This window comes from Kogia breviceps, chromosome 1, assembly GCF_026419965.1.
Source record: "Kogia breviceps isolate mKogBre1 chromosome 1, mKogBre1 haplotype 1, whole genome shotgun sequence".
NCBI lineage: Eukaryota > Metazoa > Chordata > Mammalia > Artiodactyla > Physeteridae > Kogia > Kogia breviceps.
The window spans coordinates 36,434,068-36,451,364 of NC_081310.1; the positions used below are offsets into that span (position 1 = coordinate 36,434,068).

A 17,297-nucleotide genomic window follows, 5' to 3' on the forward strand; every position below is an offset into this window, starting at 1 on the left:
AATATTGTAATAACTTTGTATGGTGACAGATGGTAACTACATGTGTGGTGATCATTTCATAATGTATAAAAATTTTGAATCACTATGTTGTATATCTGAAACTAACATAATATTGTATGTTAACTATAATTCAGATTTAAAAAGAGAACTTTCCTACAAAATTATCAAACTGTATTCACTCTGGTTTTAAAGGGTTTTCTTTTTTATATAAACTTAAATGTAGTACATCTGTAATTTATTTCATTGTGTAGTATTGGGTAAAGATACAACCAATAGTTGTCTTAACTTTGTAAATTGACTGTAATTTCCTTACTGATTTAAAATGCAATATTTATCACATTATAAATTTCGACATATGGAAAAATAAAGCGTTTTAAGATAGTTTATCCTGGTATGTAGATGAACACAAAGAAATCACAAAGGTCCTTATAAGAAGGAGGCAAGAGAATCAAAGTTGATAAAAAGAGATTTGACAAGAGAAGCAGATGTTGGTGTAATATGCTTTGAAGATGGAAGAAGGTGCCACAAGTCAAAGAATGTAGGCTGCTTCTGAAACTAGAAAAGGCAAGAAAACAGATTTTCCCTGGAGCTTCTAGAAGGAACACAGAAACTGTAATATTTGTTTCAGATATTTGGCCTCCAGAACTGTAAGATAATAAATTTGTGTTATTTTAAATCATTAAGATTGTCATAATTTGTTACAGCAGCAGAAAAAAACTAATAAGAAGAGAGGGGTTGCAGTTAATTTCAATCTCCTGAGTGAGGCCTAGGCATCATTTTTGTTGTTGTTGTTAATCTCCCTAGGTGATCACTCCTCACTTGCAACCAGAGTTTAAAAGTAGTAAACTAGGATGGTGAAGGAGATGGTAAAATGTTTTGAGACCAGAGGAATTGCCTGTCATCACTATGTGGCTCTAACTAATAAAGAAAATACAAGATTATGGAATACGGGATATAATACTTTGATACAGGACAATATGAGAAAGAAATATTAACCAGAACAGTTTCAGACTATGAATGCTTCAGGAGAGTGTCCAAAGAGTCTAATTCCCAATGAAGCCAAGCTTGGATATATGACATTTGTTATTATTATTCATTTATAAGTCATGTGTTTTGTTTGTTTTGTTCTTTTGTTGGTTTGTTTTTAGACAAACTAAATTATAAACTTTTTAAATGTAGGAAAATTTTATACTTTTCATAATCTAATTGAAATGGATTCTTGGATTCATTTATTGTGGAAAATATAATCTTGACCATAAAATTCTGGCTATCTTATCCTATAATATCCTGAAATCCCATCTGCTCTTGAGCCCAGTTTTGAAGCCAAGTCCACCCAACCTTCTGTGTTTGGCTAGGATATTTTGGGCAGTATCTTAGCACATTTTAAATTAGATTTATTCCAGGCTAGCAGATTTTACTCTCACCAAGCTGGGAACACCTGACAACAATTACCAATGTGATAATAATCACCAATGGGAAATTTTACATGAGACAAAAATAAGTCTAAAATATACAGGCCAAAGCATATCCTTTCAATATAAGCAAAGTGTCAAAAAAGATTATATACCTCAGCCAGCACATCTGATGTAAAATGAGGATATTTTCCCCAGGGAACTTTTTTTTTTCAGATATCTGATCAAATGTCACCTTATAAGAGTTATTTCTGATCATCCTCATTTGAATAGCACCTCCCCTATCTGTCTCCCCAGTTCTATGTCTTGTTTCTCTACCCTCCTTACCTGTTCTGTATATTACTTAATACCAGTTCATAATATTAATTTGCATTTTTTGTTGTTGTTATCTGTTACCCTTCCCTAGAAGGTAAGCTCTCTGAGAGTAAGGACTGTGGGTAGAAATCTTGCTGCATCCCCAAGTTCTAGAATAAGAATTTGTTGCAACTTTATATACATGATGTAGTGGGGAAAGCACTGGGTTTGGAATGAGGAGATCACTGTTAACAGCCCAGTCTGTTCCAGCTCACAAGCTGTATGACATTGTAACCAAGTCCAGGCTCATACTGAGAAATGAGTTGTTGGGGCAAGGAATACTGACTTTATTCAGAAAGCCAGCAGACTGACAAGATGGTGGACTAGTGTCCCAAAGAACCATCTCACCCAAGATAGAATTCAGGCCTCTTTTATATTAAAAAGGAAGGGGGTGTGGCTGATTGTTGCAAACTTCTTGGTGCCAGGAACCTTTGTTCTTGCAGCTGTCTATGTATGTCTGGTCACAATGTTCCTGTAAACCTCCAAAAGGACAAATGTTATTCTCTGTTCTGTATCTTTTTTTTTTTTTTTTTTTTTTTTGTGGTACGCGGGCCTCTCACTGTTGTGGCCTCTCCCGCTGTGCAGCGCCGGCTCCAGATGTGCAGGCTCAGCGGCCATGGCTCACAGGCCCAGCCACTCCGCGGCATGTGGGATCTTCCCAGACTGGGGCAGGAACCCGTTTCCCCTGCATCGGCAGGTGGACTCTCAACCACTGTGCCACCAGCCCTGTTCTGTATCTTTTTATCTCTGTATGAATGGAAAAGTGTTATACCTTTAAAGGTCAGAGCCTTGAGAATGGGCTATCCTGTATATTTCAGGCTATAGGCAATATTGTTTTACAAAAGGTGCAGAGCCAGCATGACTAAGCACAGGCAACAGAGCACATGGTTAGAGCACATTGAATAGATTCAATATGAAGTTGTATATTCTCTGTTATAATAATAATTGTCAATTTCCATTCCACAATCCATTCCCATGGGAAAAGGGATGATGACTGCTCTGCTTAACGTTAAGTGGCCATAATGCTTTGCAATGAATTATGGCCACTTATGAGGGCTTTATGAACTCCATCTAACAGTGACGAGATTTCAGAAGCATGTTTCATGTCCTTATTATTTGAAGTAAGGAGTCCCCTTTCTTTCCAGATTGCCCGAAGTGCATGTACCATGGAGAATGCATACCAGGAGTCTGTATGTATATTTACTTGCTTTCCTTAAGCAAGAAAGAGAGCTCTTGTCAGAACGATTTCTGCCTTTTTTTTTTTTTGCGGTATGCGGGCCTCTCACTGTTGTGGCCTCTCCCATTGCGGAGCACAGGCTCCGGACGCGCAGGCCTAGTGGCCATGGCTCACGGGCTTAGTTGCTCCACGGCATGTGGGATCTTCCCGGACCAGGGCACGAACCCGTGTCTCCTGCATCGGCAGGCGGATTCTCAACCACTGCGCCACCAGGGAAGCCCCGATTTCTGCCTTTTGAGCTGAGCTCCTTGGAGGCAAAACTTTCACCTCAATAATCCTTTCTAGGGTTATTACCACATACCCAGCACATTGCCTATCTTGGTCCATGAAACTGCTCCTACTGGTGAACAGTTCCAAATCCAACTCAGCCAAGGGTTAGTCAGTTAGGTCTGGTCTGCTAGAGTACACTAGCTCATGTTGTGTAGGGAACTGTGCTCTGGGAATTGTGCAGATTCGGTTGGGAGTAATGTGGCTGGATTCAGGGCTGCAGTGACCTGGAGTTTTCCACTGGGATTGTCTAATGGCTTGATACTTTCCCATTCTCCCAGAGGTTGCCCAATAGCTCCCTATTTGTTCCAGTAAAGAAAGGACATGTAGTCTGCTGGATGAGCTCCTAGCAAGGAATTGCAAGCACCCTGTTTCTTTCGAGAAAACTCACTTTTCCTCCCCGGGCATTCCTGCAGGGTGTAGAAGATGAGCGACAACAGTGCTTTTCAGTCAGTTTTCTGGCCGCAAGCATCCTGCTTTCCAAAGGGGCAAATAATGCTTTCCCCATCAGGCCCCAATTTCAACGTGGACACCCAGCCTATGTACCAGCATCTTCTGACCAATGCAAAGAGACACATGAGACACACTAGGCACTTCCATGAGAACACTTTTGTAAGCAGGGGTTTTGCATAAGGTGACGTGCATAGCCGAGACACTGCCTCAGTCAGGCCTTGGTGACGTTGGATCTTTCAAAGGCCTAGCAATGGTACGGGAAGAGTGTCCTTCATTTCGGGGCAGGATCTAAAGTCATGTTTCAGCTTGAGGTTAAGAGATGTCATCTTTGAGTTCCTAGAATCAATGATAAGCACAGTGTATTTTTCAGTGTAGCTCAGATCTTTACCAGGAGGCTGACATGCATTGCACACGAGACCATCTACAACCATGTTCCTGAGGCTGTTTCCAAGTGGTAGAAATCTAGCTCTCCGACAGAAGAAGCCGTTTGTTGCCCTGCCCTCTGCATGCATAGAGTTGAGCCCAATGACCCATGTGGCTGGAGGTTGCTCAGAAGCCACAAATGACACTTTGGGTACACTGTGTTCTTCCATGACCAGGGTCCAAGCATGAGAGACCTCGCAGTCCTGAGAGGCATACCAGTGTTAAAGCACTACCTTCACTAAGACTTCATGGAAACAGCTGCACTCCAACACTGTTCATGGCACATGTAGACAGTCCTTTCGAGCATGTGGGCAAGTTTCATAACCACTAGCCAAGAAGGCTGTGGGATGAGCTCCTAGCAAGGAACTGCATGCACCCTGGTTCTTTCGAGATAACTCACTCGGCCTCACTTTGCCTCCCAGGGACTCCTGCAGTGAATAGAAAACGGGAAACGTGACTGTGTTTCAGGCATCTCTGAGGATGCAGCTCTCCGGGTGGCCACTGGGGCAAATTTTGCTTTTCCCGTCCAGCCCCATTTTCACAATTGACATACAGCTCATGTACCTGAAGTTCCTGAGCAGCCAAAAGAGACACATGCCACACACTGGCCCCTTACATGAAAGCACTTTAGCAAGCAGGAGTTCCTCCTGTGGTGAATTGCGTGAGCCAGTGAATGCTTTAATTTCACCCAGGTCAAGGTGGATCTTGCAAAGGCCTAGCAATCTTCAGAGGATGACTGCACATTTCTCCAGATGGATCTGAAGTCGAGGTGCTGCTTGAGGGAGCAAGACGCCAGGTATGAATTCCGAGAATCCGTGCAAGCACAGCGTTTTTTTCCAGGACAGTTCAGGTTTACACACTGAGGCCCACTTGCATTGCACATAAGACCGGGTAGAAACGTGTTCCTGAGGCTCTTCCTAAGCTCCGGAAATCTAGCTCTCCGATGGAGGAAAGTGACAACTGTCTGAAGTTTTCCCACCCTAATGCACAAATGCCTGCACACAGGGGATTTCATCATTCTTCCTTGCTTCTCCACAGAATAGCTCTAGTTTCAGGATTATATTGTAATTTACAGCCATTCAAAGGCCACTGTTTCTCAGATCCTAACAGATACTGTGGACCACACATTGTTACAATAAAATATCATCTTTCTCTTAGTCATGAGTTCATAGCTGTAATCAGACCACTTATCCAAAATGCGCCCCAGAGGACTTTCTTTATGGATAGTTGAAACATTCCCCATTTTTTAAAGACAAACAGAACACAAATGATGCACACAAATGCTAGCATCCAAAGAAACAAACAAACTGGTTCACAATGGGGTAAAAGTCCAACAACTCTTTCCTGTCTCCAACAGGGTATCCCATTCAAATACAAAACAAATTGGCTTATTCTGAAGAAAAAGTCCCAAATGAAGGAAAAAGAGTTTCCAGTGGTATACACCAGAATGACTTACCCTACTGTATTGAGCCTGTTGGCTCTGAGATGTCACTTCCTTGCCCCAAACGAAAAACAAGGGAGCAGCCAGTGTTGCTTCAGAGAATTTTGAAGGGAAGATTCTCAGGACAAGTGGTCCTGGCAGCTGCTAGGGCCTTACCCTAAAATTGTCCAACTGGGGCAGCTGACCACACACAGCTATTCTCCTGGCTGGCTGGCCAAAATTGGTTAATGAGTCCAAGCTCATACTGTTCACCACATGACAAGCCAAATAGAGAGACAAGTTGTTGGGGCAAGGAATAGCGACTTTATTCAGAAAGCCAGCAGACTGAGAAGATGGTGGACTAGTGTCCCAAAGAACCATCTTACCCAAGGTAGAATTCAGGCTTCTTTTACACTAAAAAGGGAGTGGGTGTGGCTGGTTGTTGCAAACCTCTTGGTGCCAGGATCCTTTATTCTTGCAGCCGTCCACATAGGTCTGGTCACAATGTTCCTATAAACCTCCAACAGGACAAATGTTATCCTCTGTTCCGTATCTTTTTATCTCTATATGAATGGAAAAGTGTTATACCTTTACAGGTCAGAGCCTTGAGAATGGGCTATCCTGTATATTTTAGACCATAGGCAACATACTTTTACAAAAGGTGCAGAGGCAGCATAACTAAGCACAGGCAACAGAGAACAGTGGTTACAGCATATTGAATAGTTTCAATATGGAGTCAGGTTTGTTCTCTCTTACAACATCAGATAACTTAATCTTCCTGATCCTCGATTTTCTTATCTGGAAAATAGAACTGTTGCCTGTCCTGCTTACCTCACAGTGTGTTAAAAACAATTGAGTGATGTGCTGATATTATGTATTGTTTTACTGTGCATGGCATGGTGTAGCTGCCCTGTAAGATCTGACCTGTCTCATGGCTTTTGTCCTATAACCATCTCATTCCAATTGATGAAAATGAAAAAGAAATAATTTGTCCCTCACTGACATTTACACTGCATTGGTAGTGGGCAAAGACTGTGGATATTCATAAACACAGAGACACAATGTGAGTTACTAATGACAATCTTTTAATTCAACCACATAGCCACCACCAGTAAGGAGGTCTCCAGAACTCCCAGCCCCTTCAGTTCCTCTTGTTTAGGCTAAACAAAAACTGAATATGCCTACCAGTCACTGCTTCAATGTTCCATATTATTAGCAGCCAAATAGATTAGCAAATATTAGTAACACATAAAAAATGTAAAATATTAGAATTTGATGCTTATGGCTAGCTCCATATTATGTAGAACATCCTTACAAATTATCTCCTCAAAGCTGCTTTCTTTTAGGAAAGTATAAATTATTCTAGAACTAGGAGGACTAAAACAAAGCTATCATTTTGTACACGAGCTCAATACCATCCACATTAGAACTTATCTCACCAAAGGACTAAATTAATTTATAAAACTGCATAGAATACAACAAGTTAAAATAAATTACTTGAACAATCTAGGCCAGAGCACTACTTGTACAAGAATATAATATGTAGTCATGATCTAAGACAGTTGCTAAGGGAAGAATACAAATTTGGCTCTAAACTATCTAAGCCATCAGAGAAAAGAGAAAACAACACCCCGTATAGGAATTATGGTATTAACAAGATCAAAGCAGATCAGTTCTCTGATAAAACAGCCTTTCCTAACCCTGAGACCTGACAGTTTTCCCGTGAGTCTCTGTAAAATGCCCTGTGTGATTCAAAGGTGATGGTATTATCTCTGTATCCCTGTAATAAGTACAATAGTCATTTCTGTTTGGCTGTTTATTACAGTATCTCTTGATTTAGGTCCAACAAAGCCAAAGTACAATTCAGTAAAAGGGACAAAACCTGTATTGAATTGCCCTTCACATAATGGAATTGTTCTGTTAAGGAATGAAATGAGAAATATCAAGTATAATAGTAAGTAACAGAGAAGAACAAACCTGACTCCATATTCTGTTAGCTCTAATCTTTGTGCTCTGTTGCCTGTGCTTAGTCCTGCTGGCTCTGAACCTTTGATAGCCCACTCTCAAGGCTCTGCCTCCCATTCTCAGGGTAATTTGAGATGCTGTCTTTTGGGCTTGAAGTCCTAAGTGTCTGCTGAATAAAACAGACACCATTTTGGTCGGTCATCCTGTTTTCCTGGGTCTCTCCCATATACATGTATTACTAAATTTTTGTTTGATTTTTCTCCCCTTAATCTATCTCATGTCACTTTAATCTTTATACAAGCCAGGAAAACCTAGAAGTGTTGAGGAAAATTTCTTCCTCCCTGACAAGTGTATCAACTGAAAAAAAAAAAAAAAAAAAAGCACAACCTAAAAGTTGAGAATTATGTTTCATTCAGCAGAATTTCTGAGGATTTCAAGCCTGGGAGGCAGCCTCTCAGATAGCTCTGAGGGACTGACTACTCCAAGAGGTAAGGGTGGAGCCAGAATATATAGGGGTTTTTGCAACAGAACAGGGAGTTGAAAAATAAAAAATATTACTGTTAACTAAGGAAAACCAGACATCTCAAGTTAATGAATTTAGTGCTTTTCTATGTGTGGGAAGATGCAAGAGTCTGGGCTCATTGAAATCATTCCTTTGATATGCACCTTAGCTATCTAGGGCCAGTATCCTATTCTTCCCATCCTGAGTGCTCTCAGGGTGCAACTTTGAGGGTGGCTGCAGTAGCTGAGGGCTGGGCAGTGGACAGCCCCTTTGTCTCCATCCTGAGTTCCCTCAGGGCTCAATGTCTGGGCTGGCTGTAGTGGCTTGGTTGCTACAACATCCTTCGTTTACTGATATGGCAGGCAACATTTTTCATTCACAAGTGCTTCCTCCCAAAATGGGACTCATGGAAACTCTACAGTGTAGAGAATAAACTTAGATCCTTTAACATAAATAGGCATCCAGGATAAATAGAAAAGGAGTAAGAATTCAAAACCTTTTCTTTTTTTATTATCAAAATTATGGTAAGTTCAGGGAGTGGGAAATTTCTCCCCCAAACTTCTTGATTCCTTGTGACTGGACTAATAATAACATTGACACAAGACAGATTAGTAGAGAAAAATAAACAAATTTTCAATGTGTGCACCTAGGTCTCATAGAAATAGAATCTAAAAAGTGGCCAAAGCAAGCAGCTTTTATACTTTTTACACAGGGAAACAATAAATTTCTGAGGAATGGACAGGACAAATAAACTTGGCCTTTGGGTGTACAATTAGTAAAGAATCTAAACAGTTTGGGCTTGGGGTGGTAAATTAAAGGAGCACAAGCTTTGTTTATATAGGCTTCTCGGGCCCCCAATTCCCTATGTCTGGCAATAAAGGTGTCATACCTGTATAAACAACCCTTGTTACTTTAAATTTTACTACCCCAAGCCCAGATTCTCTTTAGATTCTTCACTAACTGAGCACCCAAACCTAAGTTTCTTTGTCCTGCCAATTCCTCACAAATGTATTGTTTCTTTGTCTAAAAAGTATAAAAGCTATCTGCTTTGGGCACTTCTTAGGTTCCACTTCTATGAGACCTCTGTGACATGATTAAAACTTGTTTCTTTTACTTGTGTTTAATCTGTCTTGTGTCAATGTTATCATTAGTCCAGCCACAAGGACTCAAGATGGGTAGAGGGGGGAGTTTTCTCTTCCCCAACAGTAGGAAGTGTTGTCTAACTTCTGAGTTGTTCTCAGTTGAAATTTCAAAACTGTATTTTGTTTGGTACTGAAGAGAGAATAAGTCAAACCTGCCTTCAAACACTCATAATACCAGATATTGATCTGACCCTTTTCCAATCCCTCTTCCCCTCCCTCACTTTGCCCCTCTATCTTCTTAAAGGATTACCATATCTTTCTAGAGTCTAGAACATTAGCATACCATGCAATTGTGGATTTCAAATATCATTTTCTTCTACCTTCCTTTAAAGGCTTTCCTCATTTCCCCACACCTAACTTCTACTAAAACCAACCTCCTTTAATACTCTTCTTTCTCTTCTCCTCTCCCACACCTCATACTCTGTCAAATGAGTAATTTAATTTTTCTTCTGGACCCAGAAAAAATGCCTTTACTATTCCACCCTTTATATTCTTTCAGCTGCCTTAAAAATTAGTAAATTCACCTTCTTGAGCATTGAAAATTAATAAATACCCTGCTGAATGTGTACAACATGAGAAAATCTGAGTCCATTTTGATGAATATTAGAAATATTAAATTAATAACACCATCAATGGCATTAACTCTAACACTACAGAATTTAATTCAATTTTCCCTTGACTCAGAGGGATTATTATGATAATCCCCCTGATATTATGCTACTACTTACAAATCAGTATTTTCCATAGTCTGACTTTACTTAGTAGTTAATTTCCTCAATGTTTAATATGTTTTCATGATTTGTATATTATTCCCGCACATAGGAAGCAGCTGATAATATTTGTTATTTAATTTGAATTTCACGATTGCCATAACTAATTCTATTCCAATATGCCGATGCTCTTCCTATTCATACTCATTAGCAAAGCTGAATCATGAACCATTCCAGCATGACAAATAAATTATATATAAAGCATCATTTAAAGTGGATAATATAAACATCTCATTTTGGGTAAAACAAACATTTACTTTTTTCTTTTCTGAGCTTTCAATTTACACAACTATAAAACTGAAAATTTGCCTGAATTTCTAAAAATTTGCCACTAAAAATGGAAAGTGAAATTAACATGGTTCTTTTAGTTATTTCCAAATCTAGATATCTCTATCGTTTTACTCAGGTGAAATATAGACCAGTGATTTCCAAAAGCTAGCCCATTGGCTACATTAAAATCAGCTGAGAAAGTTTTATTCTTAATATAATGCAGATTCCCAGGCTCACCCACCCCACAGTGCTGACTCAGCTATATCTAGTGTGAGGTCAAGGCATCCTTATCATTTTCACTCTAAGAGCTTAATCAATGCTTATCAACTGACCCAGAAATGCCTGTTCAATCATATCCAATCCAGTTTTATTCTGTATGGGACTAAGAAAACATCTCTATGATAGTTTTATACTTTTAAGAAACAAGGTTGTAAAGAAATATTTCATCTATGTAATTTCTTAGTGCTACCCTTAAAGCCTTAAGAGCTTTCAAACTTACTAAAGTGGTGCCATACAGACTGAGTCAAATCTTCAGGGAATAATTCCAACCATGTGCAAAGGGTTGAGAAGAGGAGAAAATGGAGTGGGTGCCTGCCACCTGCAAGCCTTATAGTTGCCCAGCTTCAAGACCAAAGAAAGAGCCTGGAGACAGTACCAGAGACTTCAGTGGTTTATTGGACAAGGGGAAGCTTACATAAAGTGTCCTGGAGTGACACCCCACTGTGTGTGGCAGATGGGACATGACAGCAGTCTTCACTACTCAGGGGAGAAGGAGGCTACCATCTATAGGGGGAATTGACATCAGGTGGGCTCATCAGTACCAGGGAATAGCTAAGCCTTATAATTAACAGGACTGGATAGTCATGTGAGTGAAGCAAGGGCTGGTCAAGCAGGGGATGTACAGAGAGCAAGAAAAGAGCCATCTTGAATGGCCTAACCATACAGTGGCAAAGCAGGAGTAGATGCTTCTGTGATGCAGCCATATGATCAGAACAGTTGAGCACAGGGACTGAACTGATAGGGATCTGAGTTAGAATGTTCTACTGTGTTCTGAAGGGCTTTGGTATTAAGTCATCTGAGTCAAAGCTAAGATTATATAACTCTTTACACTGGCATGAGATACTAAGACTAACTCTTGCCAAGAACTGGGGAGTGTTCCTTAGTGACATGCTTAGAATATTCAACAAAATAGCCTGTATTTTTATCTCAGGAATTTGGGTTATCTGTATGGATCACAGAAAATTGAGCCATAAAGGTGGCTTTTATTATTGTGCTTCCAGAGTTTTTGCTAAATGATTCAATTGAATCTTTAAAGGCATACCTGCAGTCTTAGTCATTTATTCAACACGAATTTACTAAGTCTCTACTTTTGGACAGAAACTATGCTAAAAATGGAAAAAATTATTATAAGCATTTTGGGTAAGCTCTTTGATAGCTAATCAGTCACAGAAGGAACATAAATAATAATGCATAAATAATTATAATACATCAAGTGACTAAGTACAAAGCAACTGACTGTTTGGGAGCTGGGGAGGGTACTGAGCAAGGCAATGGGGAGAGAGGGGAGAGAAGCTAATGAGTGAAATTTTAGTGACTTGATACACACACTGGGAGATACCCAGTACATACCTTAAAATGAAGGTCTGGAACAAGGAACATATATTTAGGGAGTTGAGGCTATAGTAACAAATAAGACTTCACATGGAAAATAAATTGAATATAAAGAGAAAAGAGAAGTGAGAAAAAAGAAAAAGAGTGAAAACTCTAGGGAATTTCCTCCATTGAAGGCACAGGTGAAACAAGAAGAGGTAGTGAAAGAACCTGGGATGAGTGGGGGCAGGAGGGGAGGGTCAGCAGGAGGAGAACCAGGAAAGAAGACAGCTTACAGGGAAAAGGAAGGGGAGGGTTTCAAGAAGGAAGAACTGATCAATACTGCACATTTCCAAAGGTCAAATAATTTAAGAGCAGAAAGGTATACTGTAAGTTCTGAGAACTAAGAAAAGTTTGGAGACCTTAAAAAGTGGAGTGGGCTGGGATAGAAGGAAGCTCCAGTGATTCACGAGTGAGCTGGAGGTAGGGAAACAGAAACAGGAAGTAAAAGCAACTACTTCAGGCTGTTTTACCATAAAGAGAAAGAAATGTAATTGTGAGTGAGGGGCAGACAAGGTGGAGAGAGTGGGTTCTCTTTTTATTCTTCCTTTTGTTTTGGAATGGGATAGAGATGGTAGCCATCATTCACCTTATCAAAGGAACTGTTGAACAGAGATTCCCAGAAACTGGGCACAGTGGGGAGACTAAATACAAATAAAGCATTGGGAGAGGAAGCAGCACACAGAATAGAGATCACGGAGTCAGAGAGACCTGGTTTCAAATCCTGACTGACTCTTTAACTATTTGTACGACTGAGCAAATTATTCAAGCTTTGCAAGAGTCGCTCTATATCCTCAGACAAGAATCTCCCTCTTGACAAGCTTGTGTGGAAGGATAAAAGAATTAAAGTACATAGAGTGCCTAGGACAGTACCAACAATTTACAGATGTTTCCCTCCCTTTTCCTTTGTCCTATGCAAAAATCAAAAAGGATTTATGTGATCATTCATTGACTAACCTTGAAATAAATATGTATATGGCAATTGAAATTTAAATAAGTACCTACCCCGAACCAATAAATTTATTCAAACCAATAATTTTAGATTTGAAAACATAATAATGGAAGACATCAATGTTACATTTATGGAAAACATACACAAAATAAACATAATAGGTATCTGTAAATATGATGAACAAATGAAATAAGGCAACCATAACTTCTACATGGCATGTTAGTTAGTACGCAGAGAAAGCCAGTAAAAAACACTTTGTTAATGCTTATCCTGGCCAAGGAAGCAGACTGCTGACAGCCACAAATCGTATCAAATAGAGAAGAGGTTATTCATTAGACTCTATTTTACCTGGGATGAAATATTCCTTACTGATATATCCCAGTCTCTGCTTGACAGATTATTGTCCAACAAGTGGTGCTGTAGAGGTAGTCCTGCATGGACTATGGATTCGATTACATGATCTGGAAAGAAATCTCTAAGCCTAAGGCTCTACAACATGGAAGACTTTGGGGTCTGAATTTATACCTCAGTCAGTCTCCCCTAGCCAAAAAGGAAGGATCCTGACAGACATCTTGTGACAACTGAGAATGTTCTCTTTGTCAGCAAATCACCTGTTGAAATGACTATTCAGATTCCCTGTCAGATTATGCGGGCCAAGACAAGAGGGTCTCAGTCAGGTTACATGTGAGTGGTGATTGCAGTGATCATGTTCTCATCAAACAAATCTTTCCCATTTATAAAGCTGTGTAGTATTATTCCAGGTTGTTAGCCTTCTAGGATCAATCAATCATTTCTGAATCCAGATATAGGTTGAGAAAACAACCTTCTATTTAGTGGCATTTGAGGGATACCCTCCTGGGTCTTCAAATGAAAACATTGTTCCTGGATGCCTAAATGTTGAAACTGACATGTACCCTTAACCTTGGACTTTTATCCCTCTTCTGTGAAAACATCTTGGAGATGAGTTTGTCAGAGAGAACTGAGTAACTTGCCAAAATGGCTAAAGCCCTCACCTTAAATACCATCTCCAGCCAAAGACAAAAGAAGGATTTTGAGAGTGGGAAGAGTCAGTTACCGGAGGGTACCAGGAAAATCACAGTAAACAAAGGTGGTTGTGATGCAAATTTAAATTATTCCCTTCTCCAGGGATAAGAGGTTCTAGAGATTTAGTCATCTTCTTCTCCCTGGTACAGAGAGGGAGACACACTTACAAATGGAGAGTTCCCTTCTTACAAATGAAAATGTTTCTTGCAAAAGGGCAAATCCTACTTGGTTTTCAGAGCCCTTCCATGTTTTCTGCTTCTCAGAAAATATCCAGATTAAAACAACTAAAATGCCAGAGACATATTTTAGGGTGACAAATTCTGCTCTGCTGCAGGTTCTTTTAGAGGAGACTAACCATCTGGATTTACTCCTGTCTGAATATCCCACCAGCCACCCCCACTCATCTTGAGTGGCACTGAGTGTTCAAAGAAACTCCTTAAACTCTCACTCTTCACAATTCAGAGCTAAATCAGATTTATCTTTGAAGTAAAGAACACAGGTTCTAAAAATAATCACCCATAGTTGAAATCTTGGCTCCACACAAATGTGGTTTAGGGCAAGTTCTTTAAGTTTTCTGTGTGCAAGTCCACTCATGTACAAAATAAAAATTACAACAGTACTGTAGGGGGGCAGAATTTTCCATCACAAAATATGTCTTTTTGGTATATTAATTATTGCAAACTGGTTATTTTCTAAGAAACAGCAGACATGGGAAAATTTCTGAAAACCAAGTAAGAGTTACCCTTTTGTAAGAAACATTTACATTTGTAAGGATGTCTCCCTGGATGTACCAAGAAGAGGATGGCCAAACTTCTAGGAAGTCTTATCAATGCAGAAGGCAATGACTTAAATATGCATAAAAACCATACTCTTGTTTACTGTGATTTTCCTGGTAACCTCCTATAACTGACTCTCCCCACCCTCAATATCCTCTTTTGTCTTCAGATGGGGATGGTATTTAAGTTAAGGGCTTCAGCCATTTTGGTGAGTTACTCAGTTCTCCTGGGTCTCTCCCATGTATATGTGTTATTAAACTTTTGTTTGATTTTCTCCTGTTAATCTGTCTCATGACTATTCCTTATACCAGCCAGAAGAACCTAGAAACGTAGAGAAAAATTTCTGCCTCTCCAATAGTACCTACTTCATAGTGATGTTAAAAAAAGAAACAATGAACCCAAAATGGAGTCACTTGTGCTAAAACCAGGACTTATTACCTAACCTAACAGCATTTACAACGTCCCCCAGGAATATTATCCTAATCAGTCAATGTGGAAGTTTTGGTTAGCACCAATGAGGTAATCCTTTACATCCCCCAAAGAAAGGTAAGATAATCTGCCAAATAGTCTCCTTTCATACCCCATAGGTAGGTTACCTAAGCCTGAAATATTTTTTTTTAAATGACTTTCATGCTTGCCTCTAAAAATTTCTCCCTTTCTCACTTTGGATCTCTCCTCTACTTGCTAGAAAGGATACTATCCAATCCATGAATCATTCTGTTACTGAAAAGAACCTGGGTCTGCTCACCCGATGCATAGCAAAGCCTATCTACTGACTCTGGACTGTGGTGAAGGAAAGTACAGCATTGTTACTGAATTCAGGTTCGGCTGCTCACTGCCCAAAAGCCAATACTTGAGACAAGCGTTGATTGGAAAGGAAAGGCTGCTTTATTCAGGAGGCTAGCAACCTGGGGAGAAGGGGGACTTGTGTCCAAGAACCAACTCTGAAGATTCTGCTGGACCATGAAAGTTTTTAAAGGGGGAAAGGGGAAGCTAATTACAGTTAATTGGTTGGAGTGGGGATCAGAGTCTTATTTTCCACTGTGTGCTGACTTTCTTCTGATTGGTTGGTGGTGAGGTAACAGGGCAGTGTTCCAGGACTCTTTTGCTCAGCCTGAAGTTACCAGGCTCCAGGAAGGTGGGGGCCTCAGTTCCCTCAGAAGAATTCAAAGGTACTGTTATGTATATTCCTTGAGGAGGAACCAGGACCCTGCTTTATCACTGCACTATTGTTTCTTGATTGCTCCTCCTTTGTTTCTGCATTCCCTCACTTTTCTGACTAGCATTTTTTGAATCTTCCCTTTGGAACTCTGGGAAGGTCTAGGAGGATGAAGTCTTTTTCCAACAAACAAGAAATGGGGGACACAGAAAGGGTTTGTACCTGGGAGGGCCCCACAAGGTCTTGCTTATATTCATCATATAATGCAGGGTGCCAAACGAGAAGAATAAGCAGCTCATGCTCAAAAGTCCTGTTTCTCTGTTGGCTTTCAGGCAAGTGTTTTCACAGTGTTAGTGGGGAGGGTTGTTGCATGCATGATCAGCTTGTGGACAGTTTTCTGATTGGCAGGGTGATGTTTCAGGAATCTCAATTATCAATCTTCTGACTCCAACCTGTCAATGTCTACATGTTTGAGGTCAGTAGTTTTTGCCTGGTGATGGAACTTAGCAGGACCTTGAAGGGTACTACCAGGTAAAAAAGCCTTTCTGGGTCCCCTGTTTCTTGATTGTAGGAGAAAGGCTTCAGCCTCCTAGGTCTTCCCTGAGTTCCAAAGGGTGGACTCAAGCAGTTACTAATTATGTTACCGAGTCCAAGCTCGCTCTGCTCACCACACGACAGGCCAATAAATTGGAGACAAGGTGTTGAGGCAAGTAATATGACTTTATTCAGAAAGCTGGCAGACTGAGAAGACGGCAGACTAATGTCTCCAAAAACCATCTTATCGGGGTTTGGATGCCAGTTTCTTTTATAGAACAGAGAGGGGGAGGAGATGAGGAAGTAAAGTAAAAAGGCCATAAGTTTTGCAAATGTCCCCTGAAATGACCACCCTCAGGGAGCGGATGTGTTAATTTCACCTTTCTGGCAGCCATCCACAGGTGGTCAGGGTCAGGACAACATTCAGGCAGAGGGGCAAGTTTCCCTGAGGCAGGCCATTATGTATGGACAGTATCCTTTTAGTAAACAAAAGCAGCAGAAAGCAAAAGTTTAAAAGAAACAGATCCAACATGTAGTCAGATTTGGCTCTTCCCTGTTACAATTAGGGAAGTGAGGAAATACAGAAACAAAGGAAAAGCAGCTATGATATAGTAATGTAGAGATAAAACACAGTCCTAGTTCCTCCTCAAGTGATACAGATAACAATCTGATGCATATCTTTGAGTTGTTCTGCAGGAACTAAGGCCCCTACCCAGGTAGAGGATGGTAACTATGTGCTGAGACACCAGACTGGTCAGAACCAGATGGTTGATGATTGAGATTCCTGGAACACCACCCTGTTACCTCACCACCAACCAATCAGAAGAAAGTCATAAACTCTGCAGCCATGACCCTAAATGTTGCCTTTAAAAACTGTTCCCTGAAAACCATCAGGGAGTTTTGAGCATGAGCCACTTTCTCTCCTTGCTAGGCCCTTCCAATAAACTTTTCTCGCTCCAAACTCCAA

At 40.3% G+C, this 17,297-nt stretch overlaps 1 protein-coding gene across 7 annotated transcripts in view; it reads right to left on the reverse strand.

Annotated features, from left to right (window-relative positions):
• The window catches only part of CHML (CHM like Rab escort protein), a 261,691-nt gene that overhangs the window by 206,304 nt on the left and 38,090 nt on the right, over window positions 1-17,297 (reverse strand). Inside the window, exon 1 of one of the 7 annotated variants that reach the window (XM_067030673.1) lies at window positions 10,715-10,734. The exons of the other annotated variants lie outside the window; for them this stretch is intronic. The gene's annotated coding sequence lies outside the window, so the exon portion shown is untranslated. Of the gene's footprint in view, window positions 1-10,714; window positions 10,735-17,297 lie in introns of those variants that run through there. 7 annotated transcript variants of the gene reach the window in all.